This window comes from Lissotriton helveticus, chromosome 6 (genome assembly GCF_964261635.1).
Source record: "Lissotriton helveticus chromosome 6, aLisHel1.1, whole genome shotgun sequence".
NCBI classification, from domain to species: Eukaryota; Metazoa; Chordata; class Amphibia; order Caudata; family Salamandridae; genus Lissotriton; species Lissotriton helveticus.
Genome location: NC_136067.1, coordinates 581,272,412 through 581,297,228, shown reverse-complemented (window position 1 = coordinate 581,297,228; position 24,817 = coordinate 581,272,412).

Genomic DNA, 24,817 nt, shown 5'->3' with positions numbered 1-24,817 from the left:
AGACCCCCCGCCAGATTAGGATGGCTGGGGGATCTTTTTTCCGTCTGCAGCTTTTCTGGTGCGTCGCCTTCCGACCGCGGCGGGAAAGCTATAACATGGCTGGCGGTGTCTATCAGACACCGCCAGCCATATTATGATGTGTAAAATGTATGCTTTTCTGCCGTGGAAAAGCATACGGACCTTCACTTCGGGGGCCCGTTGCGGGCCCCCTGGGTGAAGGAGGGTGGGGGGCACATGGGGGGTACCTATTGTACCCCCCTGCATTTGCGTGAACAAAGCAGCAGGCACCGCAGCAGGCAAGCTTGAAGCTGCACCCGCCGCAATGTTAAAGATAGAGGATGTGACCGCCACCCTGGTGGTCACATCCTAATCTGCACGGAGGGAACGCCGCAGCCCATGCGGACGTTCCCTCCTACTCTGGGGTCGCGGACGGACTCAAGTCCGTCCGCGATCCTAATCAACCCCTTAGGTAGCACCATATGGGTAATTCATGTGAGTAAGGAACAGAGCTGGGACCCTGTTTGTGTGTGTATGACCAATTTCCCCATTTAGATGTTATCAGAAGCTTGTTGTTCTGCTTTCTGGGCAGCAGGGAGCCGAAAAGCCTATTCAGTGGATTATGTCCCTCAAGATCCGCCTGCACATTATCCAGCTCAGAGTTATCCACATCTCCCGGCCATTGAAACTACACTGCAGCATAATAGAGTTTGAAGTTAGGTTCCCTAACCCACCCTTCACTTGTGGGATATATAAGTTTTCTAAGACAATTATGTGTCTGTCAGACCCCCATATCAAGGTTCTGTAGTCCCTTAAAGAAGAGTGTGGGGTCTCATTATTCATAGCATACTTGGCAGCGACTCCATAGCCAGAGCAAAAATGATAGGTAGCAGTGGGTATCCCTGTCTGGTGCTTCTTTGTAATTGGGCAGGCTCTGAAATCATCCTTCCTGTTCATAGCAAAGCTTCTGGATCTTTATAAAGTAACTGCACCCATCCCAAGAAATCTGGTCCTAAACCTATTCTCCTCAACTCCACCAACAGGTAGGGCCAGCTCAGAGTATCAAAAGCTTTTTCAATATTGAAGAAGGCCACCCAGGCTTTAATACCACCTTGTCTGGCCTAATTCATGAATTTCAAAATGTCATCTGACATTAAGGAATTGTGGGGCTCATTTATGCGCCGTTGGAAGGTCACTTTTTGTGACCTTCCGTGGCGCAGGAGTCTGCTCCATATTTACGAGGCAGTACAAAGCAACTTTTTAGGGCTTAATGCTGCCTTGTAAATATTGTCCCCTTTAACACAGTTTTCTGCGTTAAAGGGGCGTGCACTGGGTGTTCCAGGGGGCGTTCCCAGCAACATCCATGCATGTTGACACTGCCCCAAACTTACGAGAACTCATAACTCTAAGGCAGCGCCAAAACCGTATGCCTCCCCATAGGGGGGGAGAGGCAAAACGAGGAGAAATATCTTTATATACTATACAAGCCCCTGCAGTAGTCCTCAAACACCTTTTTAATCTCTGATAGGGAATGACCCAATATACTTTCCTGAGTGAAGAGTGCACCAATAGGGAGTGTGAGGTCTCAGCCTTTAATAACCATCCCAGTAGGCTACTGGATTTATCACCCTGTGCATGCTGGCAGGCAATGTGTCCTCTGTAATCCAGGTGACATAATCTATTCAGCACCTCCTCATTTTCTATCCTACGTTTACTAAGTGGCTGTGCAGCCTTAATGGGCAGTGGAGATTTCCAATTTATGCATGCACTACTTTTTGGTCACCAAAGGATCCATCAACACCTTATTTACTCTACATCTCATTTTCATGCAAATCTCCTTAAGTACTACCATGAAGGAGTCACACTCTATTGAAATATCTGTGGTTGTGACCGTATTTTCAGTAAACTATTTCTATGGCCTCTCCCACACGTGGTTGGAATGTTGTCTCTCCCGATATCTCCCACTATAATCGCCACATTGAGCTCCTTGGGCTAAAGTTGATTTCAGTGGGTTGTGATGAGAAAGGCTGTGTCCCAAATAGTCCATGTCCACCACTTTCAACTCAATTTCTGCCATCCAGCTGGCAATGTCAATTTGTGATTTTGCCTAAATTCAAACATGCGTCTTGGGGAGGCCGCAGCTTTGTGCTGGGTGCTTCAACCGCCTGGTACAAGCTTCCCCTCCACATCAAATCCTCCACAAATCTTTTGACTTTTAGAACATTTCTCAAGACCTGGCTATTTCACTCCTCATAATTGCTTTCTTTTTTTGCCACTCAGTAGCCAGTACCGAGACACTCTCGGGTAGTCAAGCACTAAACAAGTTCATTTAACTTAATATGTATGCGGAGTAAAATGAAATCTCCCTAGCATCAGGGTCCCTCGCCAACCGCACATGCATTACCTATGTGTTAACAGCTCACTGCTATAACTGGTGTGCATTTATGATAGATTGGGCACCATAATGTGGCAGAGTGGACATGTCCTGATTTAGATCAGAAAACAATTAAAGTCCCCACAACACACTGTAGGCCCATGAGGATTCTGAAGCTTAGCTGGTGAGAATGCAGTAAAAAATATGGTTTGGTTTGCATTCGGGGCATAAATCATTATAAGTGGGAAGGGGTCCCCATTCGAAACTCCCTCAATCACTGATTTGGTTTTTGCACAGACAACATCCCACGTGGAATTGATATGAGCACCCCCCCTTGAGAACCATGAAGGTGTGGTACTATCTATTATGGAGCTTGTTTAATTACCAAGCCAAAAAATACATCTCCTGTAAAAAAGTAAAGTGAATCTGTTGTCATTGCAGGCATGTATATATTATATTTTTTGTGTGGGTGACCTTACTCCTAGCATTTCAAGTCATTGAAAATAATTATCTATACCCAATGTTCCCACCCTCCCAAGACCTCTGCAACAGACTCAGCACCTCACCACAAGGTCGAGATGATCTACGGCAACTTCGTGAACCAAGACTACCTCACCGCTCGAGCTCCCCCCTCATGCGACGCCACCCAACCGACCCTGCTCAAATGGTTCTGGCTAATGACAGAAAACACCTTGAAGACCATGAAGGCATCCACTCCAGGGCACCCTTAGACGCCTGCCCACACTACAACTTTCACAGTACAACCTCTGCCATCGCACCCGAACTACATCGGACAATCAACTGCTCCTTTAAGTCCTCCACCTTCCCCGAAGACTGGAAACATGCAGAAGCCAACCCCCTCCTGAAGAAATCCTCTGCAGACCTGACGGACCTCAAGAACTTTAGGCCCATCTCCCTGATTCCCATAGCAGCAAAGGTCATCGGAAAGGCAGTCAACAGCCAGCTAACAAACTTCATCAAAGCTAACAACATCCTGCACATCTCCAATTCTGATTCCAAAGCAGTCACCTCACCGAGACCACCATACTCGCTGCCACCGACAACATCCATTCCCTCCTTGACAAGGGCAAAATGGCAGCCCTCCTCCTCCTGGCCCTCTCAGCTGCATTCAACACCATCTCCCACCACACCCTAACCACCAGACTCCAATACGCCAGCATCCATGGCCAGGCCCTCAAATGGATCATCTCCTTCCTCGCTGGCAGAATTCAGCGGGGGGTCAGACTCCCTCCCTACCTCTTGGAACCGACAGAGACCAATTGTGGAGTGCCCCAAGGTATCGTCCCTCAGCCCCACCCTCTTCAGCGGCTACATGGCCCACTTCGTAACCATCATCAGGAACCACAGGCTCAACATCCTCTCATATGCCAACAACATCCTGCTGATCCTCTCCCTCACAAACAAACCCAACATCATTAGACACAACTTCCAAGAAGGGTTGAAAGCTGTTGTCACCTGGATGAAGAGCCGCTGCCTGAAACCGAACTCAGAAAAGACAGAAGTCCTTATCCTTGGCACCACCCAGTCCACATGGAACGACTCCTGGTGGCCCTCCACCCTCAGAAATCCCCCAACCCAGACAGACAAGGCACAAAACCTCAGCATCATACTAGACTCATTGCTCACAATGAACTGCCAGATCAACGCCATCTCTTCGACCTGCTTCAACTCCCTCCATATGCTTCACAAGACTTTCAGATGGATCCCAACCAAAACCAGAATAACTGTCACAAACGCGCTCATCAGCGGCAGACTGGACTACGGCAATGCTCTCTATGCCAGAATCAACAAGAAACTCCTTTGCAAACTCCAGTCTGTAAGAACACCGCAGCCAAACTGTTCCTTGACATACCCCATCACAGCCACATCTCCCAACTTCTCTGTGATCTCCACTAGCTTACAGTCAAAAGAAGAATAACCTTCAAACTCCTCACCCACACATACAATGCCCTGCACAACACAGGATCCACATACCTGAACAGCTGCCTTTCCTCTATGCACCCAAAAGACACCTCCGATCAGCCCAGCTTTCTCTGACCACCGTGCCATGTATCAACAAGACCAGAACAGGAGAAAAGTCCTTCTTCTACCTCACAGCCAAAGCCCTGAAACCCCTCTCCACTTCCGGCAATCTCCAGCACTGCCCCAGTTCAGGAAGGATCACAAGACCTGGCTTTTCGGATGACCCCAACACTCAACGGAGCAGCCCCCCTTGATCTCCAGAGCCTTGAGACCCTCACGGGTGAGTAGCTGTGCTTTACCATCCCTGATTTATTGATTCATTGATTGTGCGGCTAAACAGTTTCACTCGGAAAATGGTGCCTGCCTTTGTGGAAATGTTCCATTTATATTTCCCTTTCCTGACAGTAACCAACCCTGAAGCAGCTCATATGATAAGTGTGCTATGACACAGTCAGTAACCGAATACATGATGAAACAGTACATCGAAGAAAAAAATTATGAACACAGGGTTTCATTATGTAATGAGCTCAGACTTCGGGTGAATGTGGGACCTCTTCTGAGGTCCTCATCAACTTTTCAGTTGCATCTTTCTCTGGAGTGTCTTTTGCCTCTAGAGCCGAACCAAGAGTGTCTGACAAGCCAGAGCCAGATCCCTTTCTCTCACCACCTGTTCTTTAATATGTCTGCTGCACCAATTATTTTAGGAGCAGGCTCTCCCCCTTGCTGGGTTTCAGGTTTCTTGTAAATCCCCAGCACCTAGTGAGGGCATTTCCCCTTTGGTGTCCAGCCATGTCCATGCTTCATGTAGTGTTTAGAAAAACAGAGCATCCCCCTTGAACACTGTTAGTTTTATCAGGAACATTAGGGCATATCTTATGTTTAATTTATTAAGTGTTTCCTTCACCACGAGGGACAACTATATTTGTGTATTCAGACCAGGTCAGCACCTGTTTGTATATTATCTCTGTCCCCATATTTAAATAGCTGTGCCCCCACTGGGTGCAGTATAGTGGTTCAACTGAGAAGAATGTTGAAGTCATGTGCGGAGTACCATTTCTCCATATTTAGGTTCATACTCTGCCCCTAAATTTGTTCTGGCAAGCCGACAACCCTCATGTGAATGGCCTTTTGAATTGTTTTCATTCTGCGTTAGATAATTAACCTAGTCTAGTAATGTTTTGATATGCTTTTGGGTGTCAAACAGAGAAGGTGTCAGGATCGCCAATATTGATTCATTGTCACTCACTTGCTCCCTGAGTTTCTTGTAGTGGTCTCTCAAAAGACCCACATCTTTCGTCAATGCATTGATCTTAGGATCCAATGACGATTTGATGCCTATTATAGCCTGCAAAACTGATAAGAAGCACTTGTTCCACTGAGCTCAGAGCAGGCTTCACCAGTATGTTGATGTCATCATTCTCGACTGGGTCCCCTACTTTAGAGTTCTTAGACTTTACCATTTTGTCTATTTGTGAGAATATCCATTACCTATAAGAACATTTGCATGATGAAAGCTGAAGGGTACACAACAGGCTAACTAGTAGCCGAAGGGAACTCTAATCCTCTTCCACAGTTTGTACCGCAATGATAGTGGGTTTCAATATCGGGATTGCATTGATTCTGGTACCCCAGAAAAATACAGGAACCTACACTGCCACACCCAATCCTCACCGCATGATCAAGTCAGCCCATATAGAAGATTGTGTCTCTACTGAAAACACAAAGGGCAGGGCATGCTTATCAGTGCCAAGAACCTCCAGCACTCTGTATCAACATTCGAATTCATGTGCCCCCAGCATATTATATGCCACCAGCATCCTTTGTCACCTCCCTGGTACCACTCATGTGTTGCCTCTCCAGTCCATATACTCTTTTCCCTGCAGAGTCTCAATAGCACCTTCTCCACACAATAGACAACCACCCCAGAGAGCCACCACAACACAGCAACATCCACTTGAGGTCACCATCTGCAAACAACCCCCTGCTTGGATTAGAGCTCGCATCGCAGAAGAAGGCAATACCCAGAGCTGGGCATCCAGGACAATCCCTATTCAATGCTCCTTGAATTAACACAGTGCCTTCACCCCCAGTCCACCTCCTTGGTGGGTCCCAACTCACTTCATTGCACCAGGGCAGCGACCAACGCAGATTGCTGCCTACCTCTGACTTCGCCCTTGGGCACAATAAAAACAAGAATGCAGGCGATAGTCAAGGCCTTTCCCACAGCCGCACCACCGTCAAGCAGGGCTAATGAGCCGCACCGCAGTTCAGAGGTTCCGAACCAGGTTCCAGTGCACCACACTGGCCGAGACCTAAAATTTAGCCTCAATGGTGGGGAAGGGAAGTCACAACTAGAGTTGCCCGGTCGCCATTTAGGCCAAGACTTCTACCTGTGACCCACACATAAGAAGATATTAAGGGTAGACCACCGTCACATGTCAGAACTTACATTGAGGATCAAGAGTTCAATATTGTCCTTCACCATGTGGTTGAGTCCTTAATTAATACTGATTCCCAAGTTTAAAAGCTTAGTCGTCTTTGATTTAAAAAGATGTCCTCCCAGAGATGGCGCTGTGGTACATCTGACTAATGGCAGTGCCTCATACTTCCCCCAGTTTATTTTACATTCTGAGAATATCGAAAATTGGTTAATGGTGTGAATAGAATTGTTGATGGACGGAATGGGTGCGGATAATGTGACTAACCCTGGGCGTAGTTTATGTGGTAGCGCTACGCATAGCTACGTGAAGTGGACTTTGTACTACGCACGCTGCATAGGTACGCGAACTGCGCAGTGCGGTTGGGAAAATGCTGTTTGCCCTGATTGTACAGTGCCGGATGCTTGTCCACACTGTGCAATCATTGCAAACGGGATCTTGCACAGTGCAAGCGGTCATTTTCTGCTGCTTGAGTAGATTTGTACTTGAGCGGCAGCTTTCTCCATGCGGACTGGTAGTTTCTCATCGTGAGTGGTCGCGAGCATACGCGACCACTTGCAATGAGAAACCTGACCTCCCCTTGTTGAGAAACTCGCCAACTTGATGTTGAGGACCGCTACTCTACGTGTTTTTGCATTGTGCTACGTGCAATTCGCGTAGTGCGTAGTAGCACATACTACGCATGCTCCGCTAGCGTAGCGTAGTCCTACGCGCAGGGTTAAATGTGACCAGCATGTTGTCTCCATAAAAAAGCACTTTGTGCTTCCCTCTAGCAGGGGAATTCCCTTGATGACTTTGTGTTGTCGGATTGCTATAGCAAAAGGTTCAAGTGTGAGTACAAATATAACCAGATAGAGGTGGCACCATTGTCTCATTCCTCTCTGAATTCCAAATTCTGGGGATATGTGACAATTGCAGCCCACAGCGGCTGTGGGTTAGAGTAAAGCCATCGTACTTTGGTGAGGTATATACTCCAAATCCCTCTAGAGTCCAAAATATATGGTGCCACTCTAACCTATGGAAGGCTTTCTCCGCATCAAGCAAGAAAATCAGATATTGTCCTATAGCTGGTGCACTCTAGCACGAGGCCAAATTTGGCGTTTTATTTTCCCGTAGGGGTTGAGTTTCCAAGTTTTCATTATGACGTTGTTTAAAGTGTAATAGAACAGTTTCTGCATTTTGGGTAAGCAGCTGGTTTGAATCATGTTTGGTCTGTAATAATTTACGCAAGTCCTCCTTATTATGTGTAGTGTTATAGACATGAGCTAGGTTTTTAATCTATTTGACTAGTTCGTTTTGGTGTTCCTTCAATTGTTTTATCTTTCAGGGCTGCAGCAAAATAATTTCTCCACTAAACCATGCATTGCCTGCTGCCCAGTTCAACTGTGTAGAAGAAGCTGTGTTTTAATTCGCACTGAAGTAGGTTGTAAGTATCGTCTGCAATCGGCCTTGTCCTTTGGTAAATTGTATCTAGACATGTTAACCCCCCCACTGACTTACTGGAGTTTTTATCGAGTTCGAATGTAACCAAATCTGTATGTCATCATGATCTGAGATGTGAAAAAAACTAGAACAGATGTCGCAGACACCGTGTACACTACTGTGCCCTTGGACTGGCTTATAATCCAATAAAGCTAAATTTATTGAAACGGTCCACTGGAAATCATTAAAAATGAAATGTAGAACAAAGAAACACATTCTTTAATCCGGCTGATTATAGATGGCAAGTTATTTTCACAAAAGTCCTGATTTTTACAGAGGCAGATCCTATGGTGAAAAAAATAAGGTATGCACTGGTGAAGTATCTATTAAAGTGAAAAACAATGGCTCCTGTTAAAATAGCTAGTCCCATCATTTCATTTCAATAATCTTTATTCGGATATGGAGTGTCCATAAAAGCACAGACAATTCTCACAACGTTAATCGCTTAAAACATTTACATAAAAACATCATCTGGGTTTAAAACATACAACAGAGCTTTAGCTATATTAAAAACAGTTGGATGAATCATCATAGAGTTATCACTGAGACCAAAAATATATCAAGTTATATAGCAGCATCATATAATAAAGTGCAAAGTGCATATGGTTTTGGGGGAGTAGCAGCAGGGGGAAATAAGCTATTACATTCCATGCATAAAACTCCACACATTTTGGACATAGGTTAAGTACCAAAAAGCATATTCTTTATCAGCATAAACCAGGAGGTGCGTATAATACAATCAGATCCACTTATCAGGGGTTCATAGAAGCAGGTGAACGAATAGCCGTTTTCAAAAAGGTACAGGCACGGAGTGTTAAGTTTTCCCCATTAAGCTGAAGGATAATCCAGTAAGCAACCTTGAAGTCCGTTATTCTACTGGCCCTAAAGATGGGAATCAGAAGTTGCTTGCTATACCTTTGATAAAAATTACAAAGGAATAGGAAATGCAACATGGATTGCTTGACTAAATTGCCGCAGGGGCAAGGCAATTCCTCAATGTTGGGTTGGAAGCCTATGGGGAAGCACAACAAATATTTGAATGTGCCAGCTCTAAGAGGAAAGAGCAAACTTCGATCCCAGTGGTTAATATCTCTTAAAAGAGAACTAACTGGTAGATAAGAGGGGGGGGGGGGCTTCCATCGTCTATCATTGATGTTAGCCCCCCACTAACTTACTGGAGTTTTTATCAAGTTCGAATGAAACCAAATATGAATGCCATCATGATCTGAGATGAAAAAAACTAGAACAAATGTCGTAGACACTGTGTACACTACTGTGCCCTTGGGCTGCCTTATAATCCAATGAAGCTAAATTATTCAAACAGTCCACTAGAAATCATTCAAAATGAAATGTATAACAAAGAAACAAATTAGTTCTTTAATCCGGCTGATTATAGATGGCAAATTATTTTCACAAATGTTGTCCAACATCGAAGTTACAATGTTCTCTTGTTACTGTCCCGTAAAACAAGCACAAAGTATTTCGAGTCTACAAAAATACTTCAACAGGGGACACTACAATCAAAAGATATATAATTCATGTTTACTCATTGGAGGTTAGTCATTAGTCTCGTTATACGGATCTGCCCCAGTGGTAAATTCGGTAAAGCAGTGGGGAATTAAAATTTGAGTCCTGATTCCTACAAAGGTAGATCCTATGGTGAAAAAAAATACCGGATGTCCTGGTGAAGTATCTATTAAAGTGAAAAACATTGGCTCCTGTTAAAATAGCTAGTCCCATTACGCAATTGTAGCTGCAACTATAACCATTGTATGTGAGTGAACTCGCTTTCAAGCATGCTACGTAAACCAACCATCACTGTGAAAACTGTGCCATATACAGGTAAAAAACACAAAACGTGAACAAAGAAACGTGATTTAATGTAATTCGATAGTTCCCACGTGCGGTGTATTTTTCCTGCTGCAACATACCTAGAAAGTTCTGATCGCTGAACGGATTGCTAGGGCCTGTGGTCCGTCCGGCCACGTTGCCTTTTTTGGTGGATGCCCCAGTTCCCACCCGGGGCACAACAAGCTTGTTTTTGTTGGGGGTTACAGAGGGAGCACCAGGCCCCTGCAGCCCCTACCGGCACCCCTAGCAGAAGCCGGCTGTCTTTTAAACATTTTTGGTGGGTGCCACAGTGCCCACCCGAGCCACCCACAATCCTGACTTAGTTGAGCCACAGGGTGAGCCCCAAGGCACCATGGCCCCAGCCTGCTCCCTGGCTGCATCATACTGGGTGCTGGCAGGGGCCAGCACCATTAATTAGCTTATGCCAGGTCAGAAGCAGCATTTTTTTACTGCTCTTGCTGGGCAGGACCAAAGTTTCCTTTTTACCTGGAAGAGTGTGGACGGGGTATGCCCACACTCTTCCAGGAAGAAAACAGCAGCGTCCTGGGTGATGGGGTCCCCGGGACACTGCAGTCAAAACAAGCTTCAAGGGTTGGAGGCCCCGGGGCTATTCATGAATTGATTAATTGAAATAATGAATCAAATTAACCAATTATATTTGAATAAATGAATTAAAAGTTTGTAAAATTTCATGCAATATATATTTTAAAACACGTTCCAGCCTATTCTCCTGCAAACCCAACAACTCATAAATAAAATGAAACAAATATTTTAAATAAAATATAATTCTTTAAATACATTACCAAGCCCAAAAAAATAAACTTAACTAAAAAAATACAAATATATAGCATAAAATAATAATAAATTGTAACACTAAAACCATTAAAATATTACAAAAAAACAAAAAAAAAATTTATATATATATATATATATATATATATATCTCGAAGCAAGAAGAAGCAAAACTGCCGTCCCGGATCCCCAGGAAAGCAGGCAACTCCACGAATCCAATATTCAGGCAAGAGTTTTTATTAAGCAACGCTTAACAGAGACAAGAAAACTGACGCGTTTCGGGCGGAATGCCCTTGATCACAGTCAATTGAAACCCCTCACACCTGAACTTTTTAAACTGCGTGTGCATACCATGTGACACCTATAAACATGGACAACATACTACCACTACATATATTCATGGCAATTGTTTGGGAAAAGAGGGATACAAAGACACATGAAATTAATGTGACTTGAATTGCCTGACACACAGTAAAAACTTAATTTCTGAATGAATTCATTTTCGATAACAGTGGTGACAAAGATTATAACAGCATGAATGCCTAATGTCACCATTTTCTCAAAGTTTTTCAAAGGCAAGAGTAGTACAGATTCTTTCACTTGTAAATATCAACATTAAAGAAATAAATTGAATAAAGTAAATATCATAATTATATCACAAACTAACCCAAATTTTAAGTTAAATATGTTGACATTATTGATTAATCAATGTCTGTACAGGAATATAAATATACACCTACAAAAATTGATGTCACTTATATATGTACAAATATTTGTCGTTAGTTTACTCTATATACAAACGACCATATTTTCATATGTACACCTGTGTTGGGGAAACTATATTCAGTGAACGATATTTTGATACTCAATAAATACTATACAAATATATACAAAACTACTTAAAAATCAAATACTTCATGCCCTGTTTGTGTATGGATGGGGACATCGTTAGAAAAGGATGGCAACCCCACCTAACTGTGCTGGCTAAGAGGACATCAGACTACTGATGGCAGCCTCTATTTTCCCAAACAGCTTTCCTACGTCTGATAATATAATTACCCCAACAAAATTACTGGGATTGTGTAACCAACAACTAGTGAGTAACAAAAAAATAAACAAAATCATAAAATATTGTTTGACTTTGAATATGGTAGTTGTACGTGCATCATATTTCAACCTACAATGATGGAAAATTTGATTCAAAGTTCAAAACGTGAGATATATACAATGGGCGAAGTGAAGGAAAGTAAGACACCTTACTAACAAACAGAAAAAGGGGTGTATATACAATTATTAATTAACTTTGATGAATTAATTAAAGTGATCTACGTGGGGAGGCGGACTTCATTAATGAATATTTAGGCAAAGAAATACACAAAACCTCCTGATACCAGATGTTATATTCAGGGTTGTGTATACAAGGTAAAGTGACTTTATAGGAAATGATATAGGTCCTCAGTGGTGTTCAACCCATTTGGGACCTTAGTATCTAGCTCTAATATCATTCTGGATTCCAGTTGGCGAAGTAGTTTGTCTCTGTCTCCTCCTCTACGAGGACGAGGCACAGAGGTAAGGACAAAGTAGCTGAGACTTTCCAAGTTGTTATTGTGGACACTCTTGAAATGTCTCGCCACTGGGTAGGCATTATCATTATTTACAATTGCCCGGAGATGTTGCAAAATCCTGACGTGCACCGCAAGCCGAGTACTTCCAACGTACCGCAGGCCGCAAGTACACGTCAGGACATATACAGCAAACTCCGTTCTGCAATCATATTTGCCTTTGATTTTGATAGGCATGGGACTGAAAGGAGTCATGTAAGTACTGGTGTTTACACCGAACTTGCATGCCCGACAACTAGAGCATTTAAAAAAACCCTGATGTTGCGGGAACCAGTTTTTCTGTTTGAGGATTTCGGGAAATGCATTGGTCACATGATTTCGGAGGGTTGGTCCTCTCCTGAAAGTGATTTTGGGGTTTTCAGGGAGGTCAAATGCTATCACATTGTCAGTTTGTAGTATCGGCCAGCTCTTAGTAAGGATTGATCTAATTTTCCTATTCTGGCAACTGTACGGTGTGATGAATCTTAATTCTGATTCTGCAGAACTAGTTTCGATACTTAGTTTATCACTGTTCTGCTGAAGAAGGCATTCCCTAGATTTATTATTGACCTTTTGAACTGCCCTCTTTAAGGTATCTGCATGATATCCTCTCCTCCTGAATCTGCTCAATGCTTCATTAGTGCATCTCTCTAGGTCATCCTCACTGCTGCAAATTCTTTTTAGACGGAGCAGTTCTCCATAGGGGATGTTTTCTATAGTGTGCTGCGGATGGGAACTGCTGGCATGCAGGGTTGCATTGCCTGCCGTAGTCTTTCTATGTAGGGTGGTTGCAATTTTACCCAGTTTATGGTATACCCTTACATCTAAAAAATCAACCGATTGTTCACTGATATGGTGAGTGAATTTTAGATTGTAATCATTGTCATTGAGTTGATCAATGAACGCAAGTGCACTGGCAACATCTCCCCTCCAAATTAAAAAAACGTCATCAATAAATCTTACCCACATCTGGACATGTTCTTTAAAAATCTCTTGTAACGTTCCCATGAGGACCTGCCTCTCCCAAAACCCCACGTGAAGACACGCGTAGCTCGGGGAGAAGCAGGCCCCCATCGCCACCCCTCTCTGCTGAAGATATATTTCCTTGCCAAACATGAAGAAATTGTTGTTGAGGCTCCATGTTGTTAGTGCAACGAGCATTTTACTATGGTTATAACAATCAACCGGCCTGGTCCCCAAAAAGAACTCCATGGCCTTCAAACCTTTCTGATGTTCAATGCTCGTATACAGAGCCTCAATGTCTAGCGTAATTAGCAGAGAGTTGTCTGTCCAGGCGGTGTTGTGGATTTTGTTCAAAAAATGTCCCGTGTCTTTGATATAGGTAGGCAGTTTCACCACCAAAGGTTGCAGGAAATAGTCAATATATTGAGCAAGGTGTTCACCCATACTGTCTATAGCTGAAATGATTGGCCTTCCCGGTACGGGTGTAACTTCCTTGTGAACTTTTGGTATTAAATAAAAACGAGCCATGCTTGGTAATTCGACATGCAGGAATTTGTATTCTTGAATAGAGATTAAACCCTCCCTTTTGTATTGAAGGAGAAGTTTTCTCAATTTGTCCCTTGCTTTGTCGTACATTTTAACATCTGTTTTTGTGTAGCATGATGGATCCGAAAGTATATATATATATATATATATAATAGTAAGCTTATTTAAAGGGCCTTTTAGCCAGCTGTCCATTGGTTTGTTGGTGTGTCACTCACATTTTGCATCCTTCAACTAAAGCATACAGAAAGGGGCAGGGTGTCAGTCTACTTTAGCCACTGGATAACTTCACTTTGAGGGACTGCATTTTGCTGTTTCACAGCGAGCACACCCGTACACAAGTTAGTTCCCTTCAGTTTCAGTGTTTTTGTTTTTACTTTATTGCTTTCTTGTTGCCTTTGTATTTAGAGTCTGATGTGATAGCAGGACACTTTCTTCCAGTTCTTCCATGTTCAGCACAAGGCACATTCCAGCTTTAACAGCTCCTACCTACTGCTAATGGTATTGTAAATTTCTTTCAAGTGGCCTGACTGCTCCTAATTTACAACATACCAAATTGTGTCCAATTGAAACTGTTCTTCACAAGGTTGTCATTTTTTTAGCATTCGTGAAATGAAGTGCACTTCTTCCTGTCATGTTCATTTTAATTGAGGACTACAGTTATATTTGTATACCAATTTAGTCTGTCCATCCATCCATCTATCCATTCATCCGTCCATCAATCCATCCATGCTGATGCTGATGGCGTGGCTCAGCTGATGGGTCTGAAGTCCCTGCAAGAGGCACATGGGTTGGAGATATTATGTATGACTGAGACTTGGACGCGGCTGGACTGTAGGGTTGACTTTGGACTGGCCTGCCCGCCAGGGTTCAAACTATTGCATGTGCCTAGGCTGGAGGGAAAGGGGGGAGGGGTGAGGTTAATTTACAGAGACTCCCTGAGCCTAAAGACCATTGATATTGATCTGGTTGCAGGAGTTGAACTCCTGGGGTTCTCAATCAAGAGTGAGACGGGCCAATCCCTGACAGGTATTATCTGTTATCGACCACCAGGGTTCTTTAGTGTGCTGCAGCAGCAACTTCTTTTGGATCTGTTTACCAACATGGCGGCAACACATCGGAGAATTTTAATTTTGGGCGACTTTAATCTCTGGCCGAACGGATCCCTTGATACGGGCCTGGCCAATATACTCCAATCTTGTGAGGGGCTGGGACTGCGTCAACAAGTCACAGTGCCTACCCACTTGGGGAGTCATATGTTGGACCTTATCTTCGCCTCAGATGATCAGCTATACATGGGGGAGGTTCTCCCAATGGATTGGACTGATCATTTTTTGGTCAAATTCTATTTGAATTTGGCCAATTGGGATAAAATGGAAGGTAAGCGGAGGATACATTTTTTGGGGAGGGATTGGAGAGCCCTGACACAGAGGAAAAAGTATGGTGAGGTGTTTCCGGTGGAAGATTGCTTATCGCCGGAGGCTCAGGTCGATGAAAATTACCTCATCTTCTGTAAAAAGATCACTCTGATCCTAGACTCACTGGTGCCTCGAAAATCCTTTCAGAGTAAAGGAAGGCCATCTGCCCCCTGGTTCGGGGAGGAATTGAAAAAACCGAAGCTTGATTGTAATCGGGCTGAGAGAACCTGGAGGCAGAAATATTTAATTGAGGACAAAAAGGCCTAGAGAGCAAAAATACTGAACTACAGGAAGGTCATAAAAAGAACGAAGGCTGATTTTTTCGCCTCTGCGATTCTTAGAGCCTCGAATAGCTCCAGCTGTATTTTTAAAATTCTTAATACTCTGACAAACCCTGAGTGCTGTACCAATGACATTCTGCCATCTCAGAGGCTCTGTGATAATCTTGCCAACTTTTTCCGCGATAAAGTTGCCTCTATTATTGAGGAGTTGGGGACGACATCAGAGCCTCCGAGGGTAACAATTGAACAGCTGGCCCTTATTGAGGATAGGGGTGGGCCGACAGGGAATGACAGCTCGAAGGAGGCTGCCTTGGAGGCTCTCTCGGAGTTTCCCCCTCTCCAGATCGAGGATTTTCGCAGGTTAGCGGAGAGTATTGTGTCAGGCTCCCCCCTGGACCCACTACCTTGCAAAAAAGGAAGGAATTCGGGGAGGAACTTTTCCCACTGCTGTGTAAGATCTGTAACCAGTCTCTTGCAGAAGGGGCGGTTCCCAGCCAGTGGAAGCAGGCACTTGTAACACCACTGCTTAAAAAAGCCTCCTTGGATCCTGAATGTCTGAAGAATTTTAGACCTATATCTCTTCTCCCCTTCCCAGCCAAGGTAGTGGAACGGGTAGTGAGTGGCACACTGTCCGCGCACCTGGAACGGGCCAAACATCTGGAGGAGGAGCAATTCGGTTTTAGACCGGCCCACGGTACGGAAACAGCACTGGTGACCGTAATGGATGAGCTTCGGAGGCGGGCAGACAGGGGCCAAGCAGCAGTGTTGATTCTGCTGGACCTGTCTGCCGCATTCGACACGGTCAACCGTAACATCTTGTTGAAGCGGTTGAGTGAGGTGGGAGTTACGGGAGTGGCCCTTAGATGGTTTCACTCCTTTCTCTCAAGGAGACAGCAAGCACTATCCCTTCCTCCTTACCAATCTGCCTTTACTCCTGTCCCACATGGGGTCCCTCAGGGCTCGGCCATCAGCCCCATTCTTTTCAATGTCTATTTGGTACCCCTGCTGAAGATCATCAAGCGCCATAACATCAAAGTCATCAATTACGCTGATAATACGCAACTCATTCTCTCCCTGGAGGGAGAGCAGTCCATCTCAGCAGAAGGGTTTCATAGATGTTTAGGAGATATGACACAATGGCTGAAGGAGAATTCCCTACAGTTTAACATTGCTAAAACTGAACTGACGCACTTCGAAACGCATAAGAACAGGGAAGGGCCGCCCACGAATTTGTGGCCCCTAGAGTTCCCCAACCCCGGCCAGCCGGTAAAAATAGTTCGTAATCAAGGGGTCACATTTGATTGTAACCTCTCCTTGGAGGTGCATGTGGGGAAAGTGGTGAGCTGCTGTCTGGGGATTATGCGCTCTCTGAGGAAGATTTTTCCCCTTTTACCACATCAAGCCTGCGCCCTGATTGCACGTAGTACCTTACTTAGTCGGGTAGACTATTGTAACGCTCTACTCCTTGGGTCCCCTAAATTTCTGCTAGACAGGCTACAGCGGGTACAATCTGCCGCGGCTAAACTGGTATTAGGCTGGTCAAGGCGGACCTCTGCCTCTGGAGCACTGACGGAGTTGCACTGGCTGCCCGTGACACAGAGAGTTATATTTAAATCTCTTTGTCTAGTATTTAAAGCCTTGCATGGAAAAAGACCAACTTCTTTTCAGCAAATGTTTGAGTGGTACGTTCCGGGCAGAGAGCTCCGTTCTTCGAGAGGAATGTCAATAAAAGTACCACGCTTCAACAAAGTTAGAGCAGGGGGCAGAACATTTGGGGTGGCTGCAGCCAGGCTGTGGAACACTTTACCACTTGAACTGCGACAGAGCAAGGAGCTGCTTGCGTTCAGGAAGAACCTTAAAACCTGGCTATTCCCTAAGAACTAGGGCTGCGCATTGACCCCCTCCTGTGTTGATATGGTCTCGGAGTTACTAGCGCCAAGATGCCTGTTAGGTGGTAGTGCGCTTTAGAAATTGTATAAATAAAGAAATAAATAAATAATAAGTGGACGGCCTGCGGAATCGAAACTGCCCCAACCGTCGGGCTTTGGCCTCTGAAGCTGAAGGTGAGTCGCCGTGATCACTCATGACCGCGCACTGTTGTACTCATGGTACTGGGTCTCTGTGACAGTCGATGAGTCAAGTGAGCATCTGCTAAGTTCAGGAGGGAAGACCTTCCTCTGAACTGTTGTGTCTGTTTAAGCTCAGTGATCAAACCAGCTGGAACCGGTTCTCGTTGCTGGGTGCAGCTTGCAGCTGTGGATTCGCCTGAAGGGGAACCGGGATGTTTTGACTTCTTGGCCTGTCAAGGCCCTCTGTTCTCAGTCCCATTTGGGCAGGGGCAGCCTGCCAGGGATAACCCGCTAAGCAGCTCTCAGGGATTCAAAGGCTCTATCATCCATTTTGTTCATTTTGTTCATAGTCTGGGCTAAACACCACAAGTTGGCGCCCTCTCTCTATCTTAGAGGGAAGTAGAAATTAAAAGACGTCCATCCCCTGTCCTCTCTCTTCCACGTATTGTGGCGGCCATCTTTGACCGGTCTACTTTAATTGAAGGAAGGTATGCTGAATCACATTGTAACCAAGCAGGAGTGAATGCTGATCTCCTTTGATCCATGGAAATATATCATGATACTAGAGAGAGGGGTTACTAATAAAGAAAAAAAAGGGGAAAATGAAAGTAAGGAAAGGAAAGGAAAAAAGAAAAGAAAAGAGAAAGAGAAAGAAAAAGAATTGAGAAAGAAGTAGGAAAGAACAAGGACGTTTTTTTTTTCTTTTTCCTTTTTTGTGTGTGTTTTCCTCTCCCTCCCCTGTGCAAACTGAGTGTCCCTCTGGGACACCTTGCCCCCTCTCATAATGGCCTCAAAGCGTGATCCTGTTGGTCTCAATGCCTTCATAATTAATTACCCTCCTAATCTGTCTAAAAATGTGGCCAAAAAGCACAAACATTGTTTACTCAAATCATTACCCGAAACATTATTTCAGACATCTACTTCTGTGCTACTAAGGGAAAACGAACAAATGACCTCATCTTCAAGTTCAGAAAATGGGCTGGAAGAATGTCTTTAATACCATGCTTCGTATAACCGGCTCCAAGAATACTCCTTATGAACTCAAACTGTCAGTCTTGCCCTTGCCCTTCTTCAATGCAAATGCTACCATCTCCCTCTACAAAAACGGTATTATCCTAATCAAAGCCACGAATGACAATTGAGCTAAGATGGGTATTATATTCCCTTCGCTCAAAAATGCAGTAGTTTCTAATTCCTCTGAGACCCTATTAAACCTTCCTACCCCCATGACCTCTTTATCTCGCCTCACCTAACATCCGGGGTTACTCCAACTTCACACAAGTCTCTGCACTCCTTAAGTGATTCCCTACAGGAATCTTGTGGCTATCGATCGTACTGTGAGACACTCCTCACTGAGCTATATGCCGTCACACCTTGGGTCCCCTGCCAGGGCATCTTCTTTCACTCCCCCATTTATTCTCTCTGCTGGGGAACTTCCTTGCCTGATCTTCCCCATCACGCCATCAAACCATGCTGAGACCTGATTACTGCCACCCTGCAAACCTATCACACCCAACCCTCATATCCGCTCTTCGCTTGCATCCTTTCTTCCTCACTTATGCTCCTTTAGCCTCCCTTCATCCCTAGCTCATATCTCCATGCTAAATGGTTCTCCACAAGACCTCAGTGAGTCGTTTGCTCCCCTGGACCAATTCACTACCACCTCTGTATGGCCTGCCACACCTTGAGATACCTCCCATCTACCGGAAACCTCCACACAACCCTCTCCTTACAACCAACACCCAGATATTATCGCTAACCTTAATGAGATTTCCATCCACCTCTACCATCTTGCGTACGAAATCAAGAAATTGAATGACATCACTATCGAACATTTCCACCTGCTCAGAACGTTTATTACTTCAGGGCCACGACCCCTCGCCCATACAGGTTCTGTTCCTGCCCTTAACCAGCATATCTCTCTCCATTCCTTGAAAACTCTCCCCCTCCCAAATGCCTCCTCCCGACCCAGAAGACTGAAGGCTGAGCTATCGGGCTCTGATATTTGTGATCTTCTTGTCTCCTACTTCCACTGATTTGACTCTGACAAGTCCCTACCGGGTCAAATCCAAGCCATTCAGACCAACCCTTTCAGTGACAACTTCAATTGCCAAAACATCCTTCAGACGCCCACCTCCCACTCTACTGACCATTTGAAATGTGTACTTCTCAATTGCACATCAGCTAGTAAACATGCCCTCAATATCTACGATCTCATCCTTACTAAAAAGATTGATATCATTATCCTCGCGGAAACCTGGCTGAACAGCTGTTCCAACGCTATCCTTGACCTGCTAGTCCCGCCTAGCCATGACATACTCCAGATGGACAGAACTAAGAAACAAGGTAGAGGAATAGCTTGCATACAGCGAAATACACTCTCGGTTTCACACCCATAAACCTTCACTCTGACATCTAGCGAATATCTATGCCTCAAATTCACAGGCAAAAACCTCCCTGTAAACTACACACATTATACCACCCCCCTGAAGACAACCTCTCCTTCATTAAACATTTAATGGAAATCATCTCTTCCAATGACAACCCATTACTGTCCCAAATCTTCCTATGAGATTTCAACCTCCACTGGACTAACCCAAATGATCAAGCAGTGAACTGTCTAAAATCATTCCTAGTAGACCATCAACTGACCCAATGGGGCACACATGCTTGCCCTAAGGTCATGGATGTGTGCCACATGGCACTTCAAAAAAAGCAAGAAAGTGCTTTTTTAAAGGAAGTTGGTGGTAATTACCGATTCCTTAACCCCTTCGCTGTGGGGGTAATTCCCCCGCTGTGCTGAGGGGGAGGGGGGCGTGCACAGCGCCCCCATGCTCATGACGAGCTCAGCTCGTCATGAGCCACAGCGTTCCTGTGCTCATGACGAGCTGAGCTCGTCACAGGTGCACCGGCTCACGTGGAACGCTCAGCACAGCAGGGGAATTCTCTTCGCACCTGAGCGTTCCACGGGCCATGACGAGCTGAGCTCGTCATGGGCACCGGAGCGCCGTGGCTCATGGCGAGCTCAGCTCGTCATGAGCATGGGAGAGGTTAAGGCCCAAAAGCACTCTTTTATGTGCTTCTACATTGCATTTAAGGAATTTTAGTGCACCTCAATCACACATGTACATACCTACACCTCTACCAATGCGCTACAGCCCTCATCTATAGCTGTCATTGTACCCGAACCCAAATTGAGCAAAATCTGTGCGCACAAAGCTCTGCCTTTGATCTTCTGTGCTGACCTATCCTAATCAATGCACACACAAATCTGCCCTTTTATAAGAAAGACTCTCCTACGTCCTGAGTGTAAGCAGGTGTGATGGGAGATGGAGGGTGAGCAAAAACCTTAGGGACTTGAGTGTTAGCAAAAGCCTCATGGAACTAAGAATTAGCTGTAATCTCGGGAAACTAATTGTGAGCAGGAACCTTAAAGAACTGGGGGCGAAAATGAGTCTCAAGGAACTGAAGGTGAGTAGGAGAATTGAGGATTGAGTAGAAGCCTTTGGGAACTCTGAGGTAATAGGAAACTCAAGGAACTGAGGTTGGAGTAGATAGTCTTGGAACAGGAACCTAAGGAAACTGAGACTGAGCAGGAACCCGAAAGAACTAAGGGTTACAGCAGACTATGGAATTGGGGTTGAACTGCAGTCTCAAGGAACTGAGGGTGAGTAGGATCCTCAATGAACTGAGGGTGAATAGGGGGCTTTAAGATCTGAAGGGGATTAGGAGCATAAGGAAACGGAGTGAATAGATGCCTCAAGGAATAAGAGCGAGTAAGAGCTTCAAGTAACTGAGTGGGAAATATGAGACTCAAGGAAATGAATGGGAGTACAATGCTGGAAGATCTGGAAATGAGTAGGAGTCTCATGGAACTGATGGTGTTTAGGAGTGTTAAAGGTAGTGAGTGTGAAAAGAAATCTATGGGAATTGCTAGTAGGAATCTCAGCTTGACAAAAAGCCACAAGAAACTGAGGGAGATGAGGAATCCCAAGAAACGAAGATTTAGCAGGTGTCCAGGAAGCCTTAAGGAACTGTCTCTGAAGATGGGGCTCAGGAAACTAAGTGTAAGTAAAAGCCCCTGGGAAATCAGGGAGAACAGAAGTGTGGAGGACCTGGAGCCTAGTGGACTCGGGTTCTTGGATTTAAATTCCCGGACTCCAACACGATGAGAGCCTCATGTGGAATATTTGGGGCTCAAGTTACAACCTGATACAATGCTACTACGGATGGTCATCATCGACCACTCCTGCAAAAAGCAAAAGCTAAATACAAAGAAGCTAGTATCTCGAGCCTTAAATGTGGATGTAGAATATCAGGAATAAAATTCATTAAAGGCTGACTTAATATTGAAGTTGAGGCAGTGACTGAACTCTACTGAAGGGATTTATATACGAAACTAACACAACGAACTGGTATTTTGAGTATAATGTCTCTTTTTCATATGAAGAAAATGTTATTAAATGGAAACCTTTCCTACTGTGAAAAGGAAATTAAACGAGTTAGTGGAACAACTATCATTTAGAACTGAGAAGTACTCGCATAATCGAGTGTTTTGCTAACTTTAAATTGCAACAGGAGCATCAAGCTATTTGTTTCTTACAATTTGTCCTGTGCATAATGTGATGGGGGAGGGGTAGGAGTTAGAGTCGTTCATCTCTCACAGATATTATTTAAACTTGAGCTGACTGGGGCCCCATGGAAGGGTAGGGGCCCCCTAAAGCCCCCCCCCCCCCGCCACAGGGGTACCTGCTCTGGCTCAATGGCCAATAGAAGAATTAAGTTAATGCAAAAAATACTGGAAAAGCTTTAGACCTGCTTATCATGTCTCAAAAACATAAAGTTAGCATGATATAGGAATTTTCATAAACGTTTGTGTTCCACCTGGCATCTTTAGGTGTGATTCCCCTCACTTTTTTGCTTTCTGACGTCCTATTTTGACTGTGTGCTGAACCTTGTTTATGCCAGCTTTAGGACTCTGTGCAATTTTTCCCTGCTGACCAGTGCTAAAGTGCATTTGCTGTGTGACTAAAATGTAATGGCATTTGGTTTCTCCATGATTGGCTTATTTAATTCACTGATAAGTCCCTAGTGCAGTGCACTGTATGTACCCAGGGCCTGTAAATTAAATGCTACTAGTGGGCCTGCAGCAATGATTGTGTCACCCACATGAGTAGTCCTTTAAGACATGTCTGGGGCCTGCCACTGGAGAGCCTGTGTGTGCATTTTTAAACTGCCATTTCGACCTGGCAAGTTCACCTACTTGCCTGCCCCAAACCTTCCCTTTTATTCCACATACGTTACCCCTAATGTAGGCCCTAGGTAGCCGCATGACCAGGGTGCAGTATATTTAAAAGGTAGGACATGTTCAGTTAGTGAAAAACTGCCAAATTTGTTTTTCACTACAACAAGGCCTATCTCTACCATACTTTAGCTTTGGAGCTCCATGTAACACTTTACAAGTGTATCTTCTAATTGTGAAAACATAAGAAAAGTACATTTAGGGTCTCTGGAATCACAATTTAAAAGCACATCTATTCATGAAGTTGGTTATTGAGTAACAGGTCTGAAAATGCCACTTTTAGAAAGTTGGCCTTTTCTTACTTTAACCATTCTGGGCCAGGTGTTGGAGCCTAAATACCGGTCGGTAACAGCCGATTTCGGCCGTTACCGACCGGAATTTAAGAATTGGCATGTAGGGGCATTTATTTTACAGATTCGGTAAATTAACCGAATCGGTAAATTTACCGATTCTGTAAAATACCGAATCGGTAATTTTACCGATTCGGTAAATCCAAATGTAGGTGGGACTCTTCTGAGTCCCAAAGGCCATACAGATTCGGTATTTTACCACCCAATTCAATTGGGTGGTAAAATACCGAATCCAGGTGTGCATGCACATGTGTGCATGCACACCTATGCCATGTGACAGACAGACATGCCCTTAGGGCATGTCTGTGTGCCACACGGCACACATGCCTGTATTTGGGGTGCTAGGGGGGGTCAAAGTGACACCCCCTGCACCCTTGCTGAAATCGGTATTTACCGAATCGGTAAATACCGATTCGGTATTGCCCATTGATTCCTATGGGCTTCAATGCCCATAGGAATAAATGGGCATTACCGAATCGGTATTTACAGAATCGGTAAATACCTACACCCCCCCCCCTCTATTTTACCACTTCTTAAATACCGAATCGGTAAAATTTGGTATTTAAGAAGTGGTAAAATAGAATTACCTACATCTAGCCCTTTGTGCCTCTCTCTGGACTACACGTTTGGGTCGGGTGTCAGCTGGGCTTTGTGCATTCCCTCTAGACAGTCACACACATAGGAAGCTGAGGTGTGCCCTGAATACCCTGATGGACCATCACCAGGCTGATGGGTCTTCTTGAGCAAGAGTGGTGGGAGACATTTGCACATGAGTAGGACTGTGCCTATCATCACACAAAGAGTTGCATAACCCACTGTAGTGTGTCTGGAGCCAGGGCAGGAAAGGGAAGGGTTTTGTGCACTACAAAGACCTTTCTTTGAGGTCTCTCTACTTTAAAAGGCTAAACTGCGTGCAAGTACTGGACCTCTGACACCATATACTCAGAACACTTTTGGAACTGAGGACATTCTACCAGGAAAAAAAGCTGCTGTGCTGCCAGGAGGGACTGTTGCTTTTCTACTTGCTTTGCTTTGTTGGCCTGCTGCCTGCAACTTCTTGCCTGAGAGTGAGAGGACTGGGTTTAACTCCCTACATCCTGCATCTCTAAAGGTTCTCCAAGGGCGTGTTGTGTTTTCCTTCTGTTTCTGAAGTCTCAGGGATATCAAAGACTTCACCTGCATCTTGCTACCAGCACCTGGGCTCCTCTGCTGTGAGTCCTGCTCTGCCAAGTGGCACCAACTCCTGTCCTGGCCCTTGGAAGTGAGTGTTTGGTGCTGCAACCAAAGAAACCAATGCATCTACACTGAAGTGTCAATCAGAATCAGTGCATTTCTCTGCGATATTGAGGCATCTTTGCTGCCTGCATCGAAGC